The following is a 16,759-nucleotide window of genomic DNA, read 5'->3' as shown; positions in this document are numbered from 1 at the left end:
CACTACACACTACACAGTCTCCTCACTATACACTACCCAGTCTCCTCACTACACACTACCCAGTCTCCTCACTACACACTACCCAGTCTCCTCTCTACACACTACCCAGTCTCCTCACTACACACTACCCAGTCTCCTCACTACACACTACCCAGTCTCCTCACTACACACTACACAGTCTCCTCACTACACACTAAAGTCTCCTCACTACAGACTACCCAGTCTCCTCACTATACACTACCCAGTCTCCTCACTACACACTACCCAGTCTCCTCACTACACACTACCCAGTCTCCTCACTACACACTACCCAGTCTCCTCACTACAGACTACCCAGTCTCCTCACTACACACTACCCAGTCTCCTCACTATACACTACCCAGTCTCCTCACTACACACTACCCAGTCTCCTCACTACACACTACCCAGTCTCCTCACTATACACTACCCAGTCTCCTCACTACACACTAAAGTCTCCTCACTACAGACTACCCAGTCTCCTCACTACAGACTACCCAGTCTCCTCACTACACACTACCCAGTCTCCTCACTATACACTACCCAGTCTCCTCACTACACACTACCCAGTCTCCTCACTATACACTACCTAGTCTCCTCACTACACACTACCCAGTCTCCTCACTACACACTACCCAGTCTCCTCACTACACACTACCCAGTCTCCTCACTACCCACTACCCAGTCTCCTCACTATACACTACCCAGTCTCCTCACTACACACTACCCAGTCTCCTCACTACACACTACCCAGTCTCCTCACTATACACTACCCAGTCTCCTCACTACACACTACCCAGTCTCTTTACTACACACTACCCAGTCTCCTCACTACACACTACCCAGTCTCCTCACTATACACTACCCAGTCTCCTCACTATACACTACCCAGTCTCTTTACTACACACTACCCAGTCTCTTTACTACACACTACCCAGTCTCCTCACTACACACTACCCAGTCTCCTCACTACACACTACCCAGTCTCCTCACTATACACTACCCAGTCTCTTTACTACACACTACCCAGTCTCTTTACTACACACTACCCAGTCTCCTCACTACACACTACCCAGTCTCCTCACTACACACTACCCAGTCTCCTCACTATACACTACCCAGTCTCCACACTACACACTACCCAGTCTCCTCACTACACACTACCCAGTCTCCTCACTACACACTACACACTACCCAGTCTCCTCACAACCCAGTCTCCTCACTGCCCAGTCTCCTCACTACCCAGTCTCCTCACTAACCAGTCTCCTCACTACCCAGTCTCCTCACTACCCAGTCTCCTCACTACACACTACCCAGTCTCCTCACTAACCAGTCTCCTCACTACCCAGTCTCCTCACTACCCAGTCTCCTCACTACACACTACACAGTCTCCTCACTACACACTACCCAGTCTCCTCACTACACACTACCCAGTCTCCTCACTACACACTACCCAGTCTCCTCACTACCCAGTCTCCTCACTACCCAGTCTCCTCACTACCCAGTCTCCTCACTACACACTACACAGTCTCCTCACTACACACTACACAGTCTCCTCACTACACACTACCCAGTCTCCTCACTACACACTACCCAGTCTCCTCACTACACACTACCCAGTCTCCTCACTACACACTACCCAGTCTCCTCACTACACACTACCCAGTCTCCTCACTACACACTACCCAGTCTCCTCACTACACACTACCCAGTCTCATCACTACCCAGTCTCCTCGCTACCCAGTCTCCTCACTACACACTACCCCGTCTCCTCACTACACACTACCCAGTCTCCTCACTACACACTACCCCGTCTCCTCACTACACACTACCCAGTCTCCTCACGACCCAGTCTCCTCACGACCCAGTCTCCTCACTGCCCAGTCTCCTCACTACCCAGTCTCCTTACTATACACTACCCAGTCTCCACACTACACACTACCCAGTCTCCTCACTACACACTACCCAGTCTCCTCACTACACTCTACCCAGTCTCCTCACTAGCCAGTCTCCTTACTACACACTACACACTACACACTACCCAGTCTCCTCCCTACACACTACCCAGTCTCCACACTATACACCACCCAGTCTCCACACTATACACTACCCAGTCTCCTCCCTGCACACTACCCAGTCTCCTCACTATACACCACCCAGTTTCCTCACTACACACTACCCAGTCTCCTCACTATACACCACCCAGTCTCCTCACTATACACTACCCAGTCTCCTCACTATACACTACCCAGTCTCCTCACTACACACTACCCAGTCTCCTCACTACACACTACCCAGTCTCCACACTATACACTACCCAGTCTCCTCCCTACACACTACCCAGTCTCCTCACTACACACTACCCAGTCTCCTCACTATACACTACCCAGTCTCCTCACTATACACTACCCAGTCTCCTCACTACCCAGTCTCCTTACTACACACTACCCAGTCTCCTCACTACACACTACCCAGTCTCCTCACTACACACTACCCAGTCTCCTCACTATACACCACCCAGTCTCCTCACTACACACTACCCAGTCTCCTCACTATACACTACCCAGTCTCCTCACTACCCAGTCTCCTTACTACACACTACACACTACACACTACCCAGTCTCCTCACTACACACTACCCAGTCTCCTCACTATACACTACCCAGTCTCCTCACTACACACTACCCAGTCTCCTCACTATACACCACCCAGTCTCCTCACTATACACTACCCAGTCTCCTCACTACCCAGTCTCCTTACTACACACTACACACTACACACTACCCAGTCTCCACACTATACACCACGCAGTCTCCACACTATACACCACCCAGTCTCCACACTACACACTACCCAGTCTCCTCACTACACACTACCCAGTCTCCACACTATACACTACCCAGTCTCCTCACTACACACTACCCAGTCTCCTCACTACACACTACCCAGTCTCCACACTATACACCACCCAGTCTCCACACTACACACTACCCAGTCTCCTCACTACCCAGTCTCCTCACTACACACTACCCAGTCTCCTCACTATACACTACCCAGTCTCCTCACTACACACTACCCAGTCTCCTCACTATACACCACCCAGTCTCCACACTACCCAGTCTCCTCACTACACACTACCCAGTCTCCTCACTACACACTACCCAGTCTCCTCACTACACACTACCCAGTCTCCTCACTATACACTACCCAGTCTCCTCACTACACACTACCCAGTCTCCACACTATACACCACCCAGTCTCCACACTACACACTACCCAGTCTCCACACTACACACTACCCAGTCTCCTCACTACACACTACCCAGTCTCCTCACTATACACTACCCAGTCTCCTCACTACACACTACCCAGTCTCCACACTATACACCACCCAGTCTCCACACTACACACTACCCAGTCTCCACACTACACACTACCCAGTCTCCTCACTACACACTACCCAGTCTCCTCACTATACACTACCCAGTCTCCACACTACACACTACCCAGTCTCCACACTATACACCACCCAGTCTCCACACTATACACTACCCAGTCTCCTCACTATACACCACCCAGTCTCCACACTACACACTACCCAGTCTCCTCACGACCCAGTCTCCTCACGACCCAGTCTCCTCACTGCCCAGTCTCCTCACTACCCAGTCTCCTTACTATACACTACCCAGTCTCCACACTATACACTACCCAGTCTCCTCACTACCCACTACCCAGTCTCCTCACTATACACTACCCAGTCTCCTCACTGCCCAGTCTCCTCACTACCCAGTCTCCTTACTATACACTACCCAGTCTCCACACTACCCACTACCCAGTCTCCTCACTACACACTACCCAGTCTCCACACTACACACTACCCAGTCTCCTCACTACACACTACCCAGTCTCCTCACTACACACTACCCAGTCTCCACACTACACACTACCCAGTCTCCACACTATACACCACCCAGTCTCCACACTATACACTACCCAGTCTCCTCACTATACACCACCCAGTCTCCACACTATACACTACCCAGTCTCCACACTATACACTACCCAGTCTCCTCCCTACACACTACCCAGTCTCCTCACTACACACTACCCAGTCTCCTCACTATACACTACCCAGTCTCCTCACTATACACTACCCAGTCTCCTCACTACCCAGTCTCCTTACTACACACTACACACTACACACTACACACTACCCAGTCTCCTCACTACACACTACCCAGTCTCCTCACTATACACCACCCAGTCTCCTCACTACACACTACCCAGTCTCCTCACTATACACTACCCAGTCTCCTCACTACCCAGTCTCCTTACTACACACTACACACTACACACTACCCAGTCTCCTCACTACACACTACCCAGTCTCCTCACTATACACTACCCAGTCTCCTCACTACACACTACCCAGTCTCCTCACTATACACCACCCAGTCTCCTCACTATACACTACCCAGTCTCCTCACTACCCAGTCTCCTTACTACACACTACACACTACACACTACCCAGTCTCCACACTATACACCACGCAGTCTCCACACTATACACCACCCAGTCTCCACACTACACACTACCCAGTCTCCTCACTACACACTACCCAGTCTCCACACTATACACTACCCAGTCTCCTCACTACACACTACCCAGTCTCCTCACTACACACTACCCAGTCTCCACACTATACACCACCCAGTCTCCACACTACACACTACCCAGTCTCCTCACTACCCAGTCTCCTCACTACACACTACCCAGTCTCCTCACTATACACTACCCAGTCTCCTCACTACACACTACCCAGTCTCCTCACTATACACCACCCAGTCTCCACACTACCCAGTCTCCTCACTACACACTACCCAGTCTCCTCACTACACACTACCCAGTCTCCTCACTACACACTACCCAGTCTCCTCACTATACACTACCCAGTCTCCTCACTACACACTACCCAGTCTCCACACTATACACCACCCAGTCTCCACACTACACACTACCCAGTCTCCACACTACACACTACCCAGTCTCCTCACTACACACTACCCAGTCTCCTCACTATACACTACCCAGTCTCCTCACTACACACTACCCAGTCTCCACACTATACACCACCCAGTCTCCACACTACACACTACCCAGTCTCCACACTACACACTACCCAGTCTCCTCACTACACACTACCCAGTCTCCTCACTATACACTACCCAGTCTCCACACTACACACTACCCAGTCTCCACACTATACACCACCCAGTCTCCACACTATACACTACCCAGTCTCCTCACTATACACCACCCAGTCTCCACACTATACACTACCCAGTCTCCTCACGACCCAGTCTCCTCACGACCCAGTCTCCTCACTGCCCAGTCTCCTCACTATACACCACCCAGTCTCCACACTACCCAGTCTCCTCACTACACACTACCCAGTCTCCTCACTACACACTACCCAGTCTCCTCACTACACACTACCCAGTCTCCTTACTATACACTACCCAGTCTCCACACTATACACTACCCAGTCTCCTCACTACCCACTACCCAGTCTCCTCACTATACACTACCCAGTCTCCTCACTGCCCAGTCTCCTCACTACCCAGTCTCCTTACTATACACTACCCAGTCTCCACACTACCCACTACCCAGTCTCCTCACTACACACTACCCAGTCTCCACACTACACACTACCCAGTCTCCTCACTACACACTACCCAGTCTCCTCACTACACACTACCCAGTCTCCACACTACACACTACCCAGTCTCCACACTATACACCACCCAGTCTCCACACTATACACTACCCAGTCTCCTCACTATACACCACCCAGTCTCCACACTATACACTACCCAGTCTCCTCACGACCCAGTCTCCTCACGACCCAGTCTCCTCACTGCCCAGTCTCCTCACTGCCCAGTCTCCTCACTACCCAGTCTCCTTACTATACACTACCCAGTCTCCACACTACCCACTACCCAGTCTCCTCACTGCCCAGTCTCCTCACTACCCAGTCTCCTCACTACCCAGTCTCCTCACTACCCAGTCTCCTTACTATACACTACCCAGTCTCCTCACTGCCCAGTCTCCTCACTACCCAGTCTCCTTACTATACACTACCCAGTCTCCACACTACCCACTACCCAGTCTCCTCACTGCCCAGTCTCCTCACTACCCAGTCTCCTCACTACACACTACCCAGTCTCCTTACTATACACTACCCAGTCTCCTCACTACCCAGTCTCCTCACTACCCAGTCTCCTCACTACCCAGTCTCCTCACTACCCACTACCCAGTCTCCTTACTATACACTACCCAGTCTCCTCACTACCCAGTCTCCTCACTACCCAGTCTCCTCACTACCCAGTCTCCTCACTACCCACTACCCAGTCTCCTCACTACACACTACCCAGTCTCCTTACTATACACTACCCAGTCTCCTCACTACCCAGTCTCCTCACTACCCAGTCTCCTCACTACCCACTACCCAGTCTCCTCACTACCCACTACCCAGTCTCCTCACTACCCAGTCTCCTTACTACACACTACCCAGTCTCCTCACTATACACTACCCAGTCTCCTCACTACACACTACCCAGTCTCCTCACTACACACTACCCAGTCTCCTCACTACACTCTACCCAGTCTCCTCACTACCCAGTCTCCTCACTACACACTACCCAGTCTCCTCACTACCCACTACCCAGTCTCCACACTACACACTACCCAGTCTCCTTACTATACACCACCCAGTCTCCTCACTACCCACTACCCAGTCTCCTTACTATACACTACCCAGTCTCCTCACTACACACTACCCAGTCTCCTCACTATACACTACCCAGTCTCCTCACTACACACTACCCAGTCTCCTCACTACACACTACCCAGTCTCCTCACTACACTCTACCCAGTCTCCTCACTACCCAGTCTCCTTACTACACACTACACACTACACACTACCCAGTCTCCTCCCTACACACTACCCAGTCTCCACACTATACACCACCCAGTCTCCACACTATACACTACCCAGTCTCCTCCCTACACACTACCCAGTCTCCTCACTACCCAGTCTCCTCACTACCCAGTCTCCTTACTACACACTACACACTATACACCACCCAGTCTCCTCACTACACACTACCCAGTCTCCTCACTATACACCACCCAGTCTCCTCACTATACACTACCCAGTCTCCTCACTATACACTACCCAGTCTCCTCACTACACACTACCCAGTCTCCTCACTACACACTACCCAGTCTCCACACTATACACTACCCAGTCTCCTCCCTACACACTACCCAGTCTCCTCACTACACACTACCCAGTCTCCTCACTATACACTACCCAGTCTCCTCACTATACACTACCCAGTCTCCACACTACACACTACCCAGTCTCCTCACTATACACTACCCAGTCTCCTCACTATACACTACCCAGTCTCCTCACTACCCAGTCTCCTTACTACACACTACCCAGTCTCCTCACTACACACTACCCAGTCTCCTCACTATACACCACCCAGTCTCCTCACTACACACTACCCAGTCTCCTCACTATACACTACCCAGTCTCCTCACTACCCAGTCTCCTTACTACACACTACACACTACACACTACCCAGTCTCCTCACTACACACTACCCAGTCTCCTCACTATACACTACCCAGTCTCCTCACTACACACTACCCAGTCTCCTCACTATACACCACCCAGTCTCCTTACTATACACTACCCAGTCTCCTCACTACCCAGTCTCCTTACTACACACTACACACTACACACTACCCAGTCTCCTCACTACACACTACCCAGTCTCCTCACTACACACTACCCAGTCTCCTCACTACACACTACCCAGTCTCCTCACTATACACTACCCAGTCTCCTCACTACACACTACCCAGTCTCCACACTATACACTACCCAGTCTCCACACTACACACTACCCAGTCTCCTCACTATACACCACGCAGTCTCCACACTATACACCACCCAGTCTCCACACTACACACTACCCAGTCTCCACACTATACACTACCCAGTCTCCACACTACACACTACCCAGTCTCCACACTATACACCACCCAGTCTCCACACTATACACCACCCAGTCTCCTCACTGCCCACTACCCAGTCTCCTCACTATACACCACCCAGTCTCCACACTACCCAGTCTCCTCACTACACACTACCCAGTCTCCTCACTATACACTACCCAGTCTCCTCACTACACACTACCCAGTCTCCTCACTATACACTACCCAGTCTCCTCACTACACACTACCCAGTCTCCTCACTATACACCACCCAGTCTCCACACTACCCAGTCTCCTCACTACACACTACCCAGTCTCCTCACTATACACTACCCAGTCTCCTCACTACACACTACCCAGTCTCCTCACTATACACTACCCAGTCTCCTCACTACACACTACCCAGTCTCCTCACTATACACCACCCAGTCTCCACACTACACACTACCCAGTCTCCTCACTACACACTACCCAGTCTCCTCACTATACACTACCCAGTCTCCTCACTGCACACTACCCAGTCTCCTCACTACACACTACCCAGTCTCCTCACTACACACTACCCAGTCTCCACACTATACACCACCCAGTCTCCACACTATACACTACCCAGTCTCCTCACTACACACTACCCAGTCTCCACACTACACACTACCCAGTCTCCTCACTACCCAGTCTCCTTACTACACACTACCCAGTCTCCTCACTACACACTACCCAGTCTCCTCACTACACACTACCCAGTCTCCTCACTATACACTACCCAGTCTCCTCACTATACACCACCCAGTCTCCTCACTATACACTACCCAGTCTCCTCACTACACACTACCCAGTCTCCTCACTACCCAGTCTCCTTACTACACACTACACACTACACACTACCCAGTCTCCTCACTACACACTACCCAGTCTCCACACTATACACTACCCAGTCTCCTCACTACCCAGTCTCCTTACTACACACTACACACTACACACTACCCAGTCTCCTCACTACACACTACCCAGTCTCCTCACTATACACTACCCAGTCTCCTCACTACACACTACCCAGTCTCCTCACTACACACTACCCAGTATCCTCACTATACACTACCCAGTCTCCTCACTACACACTACCCAGTCTCCTCACTACACACTACCCAGTCTCCTCACTATACACCACCCAGTCTCCTCACTATACACTACCCAGTCTCCTCACTACACACCACCCAGTCTCCTCACTATACACTACCCAGTCTCCTCACTATACACCACCCAGTCTCCTCACTATACACTACCCAGTCTCCACACTACACACTACCCAGTCTCCTCACTATACACTACCCAGTCTCCACACTACACACTACCCAGTCTCCTCACTATACACCACCCAGTCTCCTCACTACACACTACCCAGTCTCCTCACTATACACTACCCAGTCTCCACACTACACACTACCCAGTGTCCTCACTATACACTACCCAGTCTCCTCACTGCCCAGTCATTATTATCTAAAAGGCTAAACTGATCCTAGACCAGCACGCTCACTTTAAGACACTTTGAGGATAGTGGGCCAGATGTGCACCATAAAGAGTCATGTACAGTTTGGGTTTCTCTCCATAATAATTACTTAGGTTAGGAAGTGTTAAACTGCTCCCAGATCAGCCATATGATGGCCATAAATGCTCATGTGGACTGATGAAGTCAGTCTTAGACAACGATCCAAGGTCAGTCTAGAGCAGCGGTTTTCAACCCTACAAGGTCCGGAGCCTGCTGGTTTACCTGATCATTAATTGCACCCACCTTGGTGTCCCACATCTAAATTAGTGCCCGATTAGAGGGGAACAAAGAAAACACAAAGTGGATCTGGCTTCCAGGTCCAGAGTTGAGTTTCAGGGGTCTAGAGTATTTCTCCATAATGGTAAATGTTCAGATTGGAGGTTGATCAGCTGAACAGATGCTGTCCATATATGGACTGAGATAGATGACAGATATCTGCAGCAGATCAATGACTCTGATTGATAGATCTATAATCACATTGGACCAACACCCAGCCTTATTGATTGGGGCGTCAGGATAGCCTAGTGGTTAGAGGGTTGGACTAGTAACCAAAAGGTTGTAAGTTCAAATCCCCGAGCTGACAAGGTACAAATCTGTCGTTCTATGATGTCGTAGGCCATCATTGAAAATAAGAATTTCTTCTTAACTGACTTGTAAAATAAGGGTAAAATAAAATAAATTGATCAATGTGACAACGGACAAAGTGTGAATATCACAGATTAAACATATGACTGCTTCAGGTGTCCGTATGTATGTATTTGCCTGTATGCCTCTCATGCACCAAAACAAATCGTGACTATAAAATAGTCTACCTTCACACAGACAGGTGTCACTCACCATAGAGTGATTCCTCAGGAAACCCAGACCAAACATGACCATGGTTTTGGGTGAAGTAATGAAGTGTACATGGTTTTGGGTGTAATCCATAGAACAACCCTTTGGAGGAAGGACTGCTGACATATATTAGACCAGTGTATCTAAAAACATTATAATTTCTGAAATGTGGCATATTTTTCTCCATTACGGCCTTCGCCAGGCCACCTTTTAGACTCCATCATGTTTCATCTGTAAGAGCTACAAAGCAAACATTGGTGTCATATGAAGCTTTACCTTTAGCTCGGTAATATGAGTATTTTACATGAAATTATGAATATGGAAAAATATCAACGTGAACATTTTAAATATACATTTAGGGATTTGTCATTTTTTTTAAAATATATTGTTGAGCAGTATATACTCATATATAAGGGCATGTCAAAGTTCCAGAATGGGATCTCTGCTTGTTTAAAAAAATATGGCCCATTTTATGACATAGTAGGCAATATAACCAATCACAGCCCTCCTTTTACTTGTATCATAACTACCACAACTACCTCGTATCCCTACCTACACATACTGTAACTACCACAACTCCCTCGTACCCCTACCTACACATACTGTAACTACCACAACTCCCTCGTACCCCTACCTACACATACTGTAACTACCACAACTCCCTCGTACCCCTACCTGCACAAACTGTAACTACCACAACTCCCTCGTACTCCTACCTACACATACTGTAACTACCACAACTACCTCGTACCCCTACCTACACATACTGTAACTACCACAACTACCTCGTACCCTACCTGCACATACTGTAACTACCACAACTACCTCGTACCCCTACCTGGACATACTGTAACTACCACAACTCCCTCGTACCCCTACCTGCACAAACTGTAACTACCACAACTCCCTCGTACCCCTACCTACACATACTGTAACTACCACAACTCCCTCGTACCCCTACCTGGACATACTGTAACTACCACAACTACCTCGTACCCCTACCTGCACATACTGTAACTACCACAACTACCTCGTACCCCTACCTACACATACTGTAGCTACCACAACTACCTCGTACCCTACCTGCACATACTGTAACTACCACAACTACCTCGTACCCCTACCTACACATACTGTAGCTACCACAACTACCTCGTACCCTACCTGCACATACTGTAACTACCACAACTACCTCGTACCCCTACCTACACATACTGTAACTACCACAACTACCTCGTACCCCTACCTATACATACTGTAACTACCACAACTACCTCGTACCCCTACCTACACATACTGTAGCTACCACAACTACCTCGTACCCTACCTGCACATACTGTAACTACCACAACTACCTCGTACCCCTACCTACACATACTGTAACTACCACAACTACCTCGTACCCCTACCTGCACATACTGTAACTACCACAACTACCTCGTACCCTACCTACACATACTGTAACTACCACAACTACCTCATACCCCTACCTGCACATACTGTAACTACCACAACTACCTCGTACCCTACCTACACATACTGTAACTACCACAACTACCTCGTACCCCTACCTGCACATACTGTAACTACCACAACTACCTCGTACCCTACCTACACATACTGTAGCTACCACAACTACCTCGTACCCTACCTGCACATACTGTAACTACCACAACTACCTCGTACCCCTACCTACACATACTGTAACTACCACAACTACCTCGTACCCCTACCTACACATACTGTAACTACCACAACTACCTCATACCCCTACCTACACATACTGTAACTACCACAACTACCTCGTACCCTACCTACACATACTGTAACTACCACAACTACCTCGTACCCCTACCTACACATACTGTAACTACCACAACTACCTCGTACCCCTACCTACACATACTGTAACTACCACAACTACCTCGTACCCCTACCTACACATACTGTAACTACCACAACTACCTCGTACCCCTACCTACACATACTGTAACTACCACAACTACCTCATACCCCTACCTGCACATACTGTAACTACCACAACTACCTCGTACCCCTACCTGCACATACTGTAACTACCACAACTACCTCGTACCCCTACCTGCACATACTGTAACTACCACAACTACCTCGTACCCCTACCCCTGCAAAACCTGGATATAACCATGTTATTTTTTTACTATTCATTATTCATTGTGTATTTATCCCTCATGTCACTATTTAAATGTTTTATATATAAATATTTAACTCTGTATTGTTGGGAAATGACACAAAAGTAAGCATTTCACTGTTATTTACAAAGCATGTGACAAATACAATGTGATTGGATTCAGACTGCCTACTACTACTCTTCTCTCTCTCTCTCTCTCATCCCACTCCCTCTGTCTCTCTCCCCCTCTCCCTCTCTTCATCTTTATCTTTGTCTTTCTCTCTCTCTCATCTCCCTCTGTCTCTCACCCCCTCTCCCTCTCTTCATCTTTATCTTTGTCTTTGTCTTTGTCTTTCTCTCTCTCTCTCTCATCCCACTCCCTCTGTCTCTCTCCCCCTCTCCCTCTCTTCATCTTTGTCTTTCTCTCTCATCTCTCTCCCACTCCCTCTGTCTTTCTCCCCCTCTCCCTCTCTTCATCTTTGTCTTTCTCTCTCTCTCCCTCTCTCTCATCCCACTCCCTCTGTCTCTCTCCCCCTCTCCCTCTCTTCATCTTTATCTTTGTCTTTGTCTTTCTCTCTCTCTCATCTCCCTCTGTCTCTCTCCCCTCTCCCTCTCTTCATCTTTATCTTTGTCTTTGTCTTTCTCTCTCTCTCATCTCCCTCTGTCTCTCTCCCCCTCTCCCTCTCTTCATCTTTGTCTTTTTCTCTCTCTCTCTCTCTCATCCCACTCCCTCTGTCTCTCTCCCCCTTTCCCTCTCTTCATCTTTGTCTTTGTCTTTCTCTCTCATCTCCCTCTGTCTCTCTCCCCCTCTCCCTCTCTTCATCTTTGTCTTTCTCTCTCATCTCTCTCCCACTCCCTCTGTCTTTCTCCCCCTCTCCCTCTCTTCATCTTTGTCTTTCTCTCTCATCTCTCTCCCACTCCCTCTGTCTCTCTCCCCCTCTCCCTCTCTTCATCTTTGTCTTTCTCTCTCATCTCTCTCCCACTCCCTCTGTCTTTCTCCCCCTCTCCCTCTCTTCATCTTTCTCTCTCTCTCTCTCTCTCTCATCTCTCTCTGTGTATACAGTTCTACAAAGGCCTAACATCATAAAACATTCAGTTCATCCATTTAAAATGAGAAATTGCCTCCAATCAATAATGACACGACTGTTTGATCACTGTCTTCAACTGTTACAAGTTTAGTACTGTAACCAAAGACATCTTTTCATCCTCTTGTACTTACTGGACTATCCACTAATCCAGATCTTTAAGCTTCAAGTCAAGTTTAAGTGCCGTCTCGGCAGCCTACAAAACGACTGAGATAATATCAAGCAGTTTGAATGTCCTTTCACTCAAGCAAAGTATATTGTAACTAACCTGTAATAACAAAATGACAACATGGCATTATTTTACACACATAATATACAAGATCTTGAAAAAGGTTATTCAAAGTTTTTTCAATTTTGCCACATTTGTTCTATTACAAACACCTTAATGGATACTGTTCAATTATATTATGTGAGATAAACAACAAAACAATTCAATAGTATAGAAAAATATTTTCCTTAATGAATATTTTTCCAGCATGTACTAATGTTACTGTCCCCACTACAATTTTTTTTTTTACATAAATACATATTTTAGTGAAATATTTGAATTCTGTTTTCACTGTAGGTAGCTTAGTGGTTAAGAGCATTGGTCCAGTATCCAAAATGTTGCTGGTTCAAATCCCAGAGTTGACTTGATGAGAAAAATCTGCCTATGTGCCCTTGAGCACGGCACTTATCTGTAATTGGTCCTGTAAGTGGCTCTGGATGAGAACATCTGCTAAATGACTACACTAATGCATGGAGGACTGCTCCAACTGTGGAGAGCCAATATGGCCAACCAGTGTCTTCAAAGCCTCCCAATGGTCAATACTAGCGTCAGCAATCCAGGGTTTATATATATATATATATATATATATATATCATTGGACTAAACCCTAGAATCAAGTCGCCAACTGGGCACACACTGGTTCAATCAATGTTGTTTCCACAAATTACATTGAACTAACATGGCATAGAAGTTGTATTGATGTCTGTGCTCAGTGGGTGGTGAAACACTGATAGTCACTGCTTGTCCCAAATGGAATCCTATTCCCTATATAGTGTTCTACTTTTGACAAGAGCCCTATGCTTCCTGGTTAAAAGTAGTGTACTATATAGTGAATAGGGTTCCATTTGGGACAGAACCCTAGTTCCCGAGTGGCTCCCCGAGAGGCGCAGTGGTCTAAGGCACTGCATCTCAGCGTTAGAGGCGTCACACCAGACACGGGTACGATTCCAGGCTGTATCACAACCAGCCGTTACATTACTAGTCTGTTCTAGGCTAAAACGTTGGCCAGTTGTTTCGCATAGGCAAACTGTCAATTCCACACACTACAAAAATATCCTAGAGCTGTCTATCTATATAGGCAGCCACGATCAATACATCCATTTAGATAGGAAGATAACCCGAGCAGAGCTTTCGTGTCGATTTACATTAAAATATCAATCAGTGTAAATAGGCGAAACAGAACGTGTCAATCAAACGATACTCGGTTTCTGATTATGCTTGTTTGAGTTCATTGCATGATGAATCTGTAACCAAACGTATACATTTTCTCACGGGAAGTGCTACTGCTCCATGGCAAAGTGAATGATACATCCACGCTTACTAATGCATGACGACCATAATAACAACGTGCTATTCCCCTGTTGTTGCTGCTGCTTAACGTCAAACTCACTATTTCCCCCGGTCCGTTACAAATGACAAGCAAAGCGGGATTTAACTCACCAATGTAGCTTCTCTTTCTTATTTTTGTAGATTTTTCTGTCCTGTCTGGACTTCATATCCACGGGTCCATAACAGCGGAGGAACAGCCGCCCAGATTCGGCTGATGGGAGAAACAGGGACGGAGGGATGGATGGATGGAGAGGAAATGAGGAGGAAGGAGCCTTTGATGTAAGGATATCTGGGTCCCCAACTCTTGCCCAGTCGGTGTGTTGTTACGTTACCAAGGCAGCGTCGACCCTTCAGCCCTGTAGTGCGAGCTGCAGCAGATTCCAGACATGTTAGTGCGCATGCGCTTCACCGAAAAAACGTCGAGACAAGACCGAACACAGGTTATAATAACCTCGATCGAAATAAGCAAGATGTTTCACGCGCTCCCTGCCTCTCTCGCTGTTTTGTTTTACTGCACAGTGATGAGGAATAGGCTAAATATGTGTGTGTACTTCCGTCGGTTTATTTAGGAGGAAGCATGTAGAGCAAGCCGCATGCACACGCTTCACTGTGTAGGGCTGAAGACAGCAGCCTATCTATACGACTCTATAAGCTTCAGCATCGGCTTGGTGCTATAGGTCGTTGTTCCTTTCTTTACTTATCCACATAGGCGTACTACTGACACAGATTTGTAACATACCGGTAGGCTGGACTGCGAAGGATTGGAATTGGAACGATGCTGCTCTCTCCTGGCTCTGACAACGAAGTGCTGGTGACATTTAGGATACATGGCACGAGACGTCTGCTCAGTTCCGATGCTATTGTCACGCTGATACTGAATCAAAGCACTAATAACTTATTCTGTAGGAAAACAGACTCACTGTTGTTGTGTGACGCATTGTAGTTAACTTTCACAAACACTTGTTTTCTTCCAGACCGACCGCGTGCCTGTCCGTCTCTGTCCATGGTGCTTAAATCACTCATGCGCACATTACATACTGAGAACATGAAATCACGAAGGAGGCGTCAAGGTGCACAAAATAAAAAAAAATCATAGCAAAAAATTAATAGAGTACATTTATTATTTTAGAAAATACTTATTTTGGTGAAAAATATGATTGAATTGTTGACAACACACCATTTTAGGCAACATTAATTGGTTAAACTACATTCCATTGGGGTCAATGAATCAATTTTCAGACTTATGGTGGTCTATAAAATAATACCAATAATTTGTCATGATAATACTCACAATTTGTCATTTTTTATCTAAAAGTGTATTCTGAACATGTGGGGAACATGGTGGAAGAACCTGGATCACTTAAAATGTAAGAACCATTTTCAGGGATATTGCACTATACACCACCTGAAAACTCATTGATTTCAATGTAATTGAATATTCATATTTGGACATACAAAA

General features: G+C 47.6%; 1 pseudogene; it reads right to left on the bottom strand.

The window, feature by feature from the left end:
• The window catches only part of LOC135510300 (actin-binding protein WASF3-like), an 87,368-nt pseudogene extending 71,595 nt beyond the window's left edge, over window positions 1-15,773 (bottom strand).
• Between the last annotated feature and the right edge of the window lie 986 nt (window positions 15,774-16,759).

The sequence above is a fragment of the Oncorhynchus masou genome, chromosome 23 (genome assembly GCF_036934945.1).
Source record: "Oncorhynchus masou masou isolate Uvic2021 chromosome 23, UVic_Omas_1.1, whole genome shotgun sequence".
NCBI lineage: Eukaryota > Metazoa > Chordata > Actinopteri > Salmoniformes > Salmonidae > Oncorhynchus > Oncorhynchus masou.
This window is presented reverse-complemented; position numbering and strand designations above follow the sequence as displayed.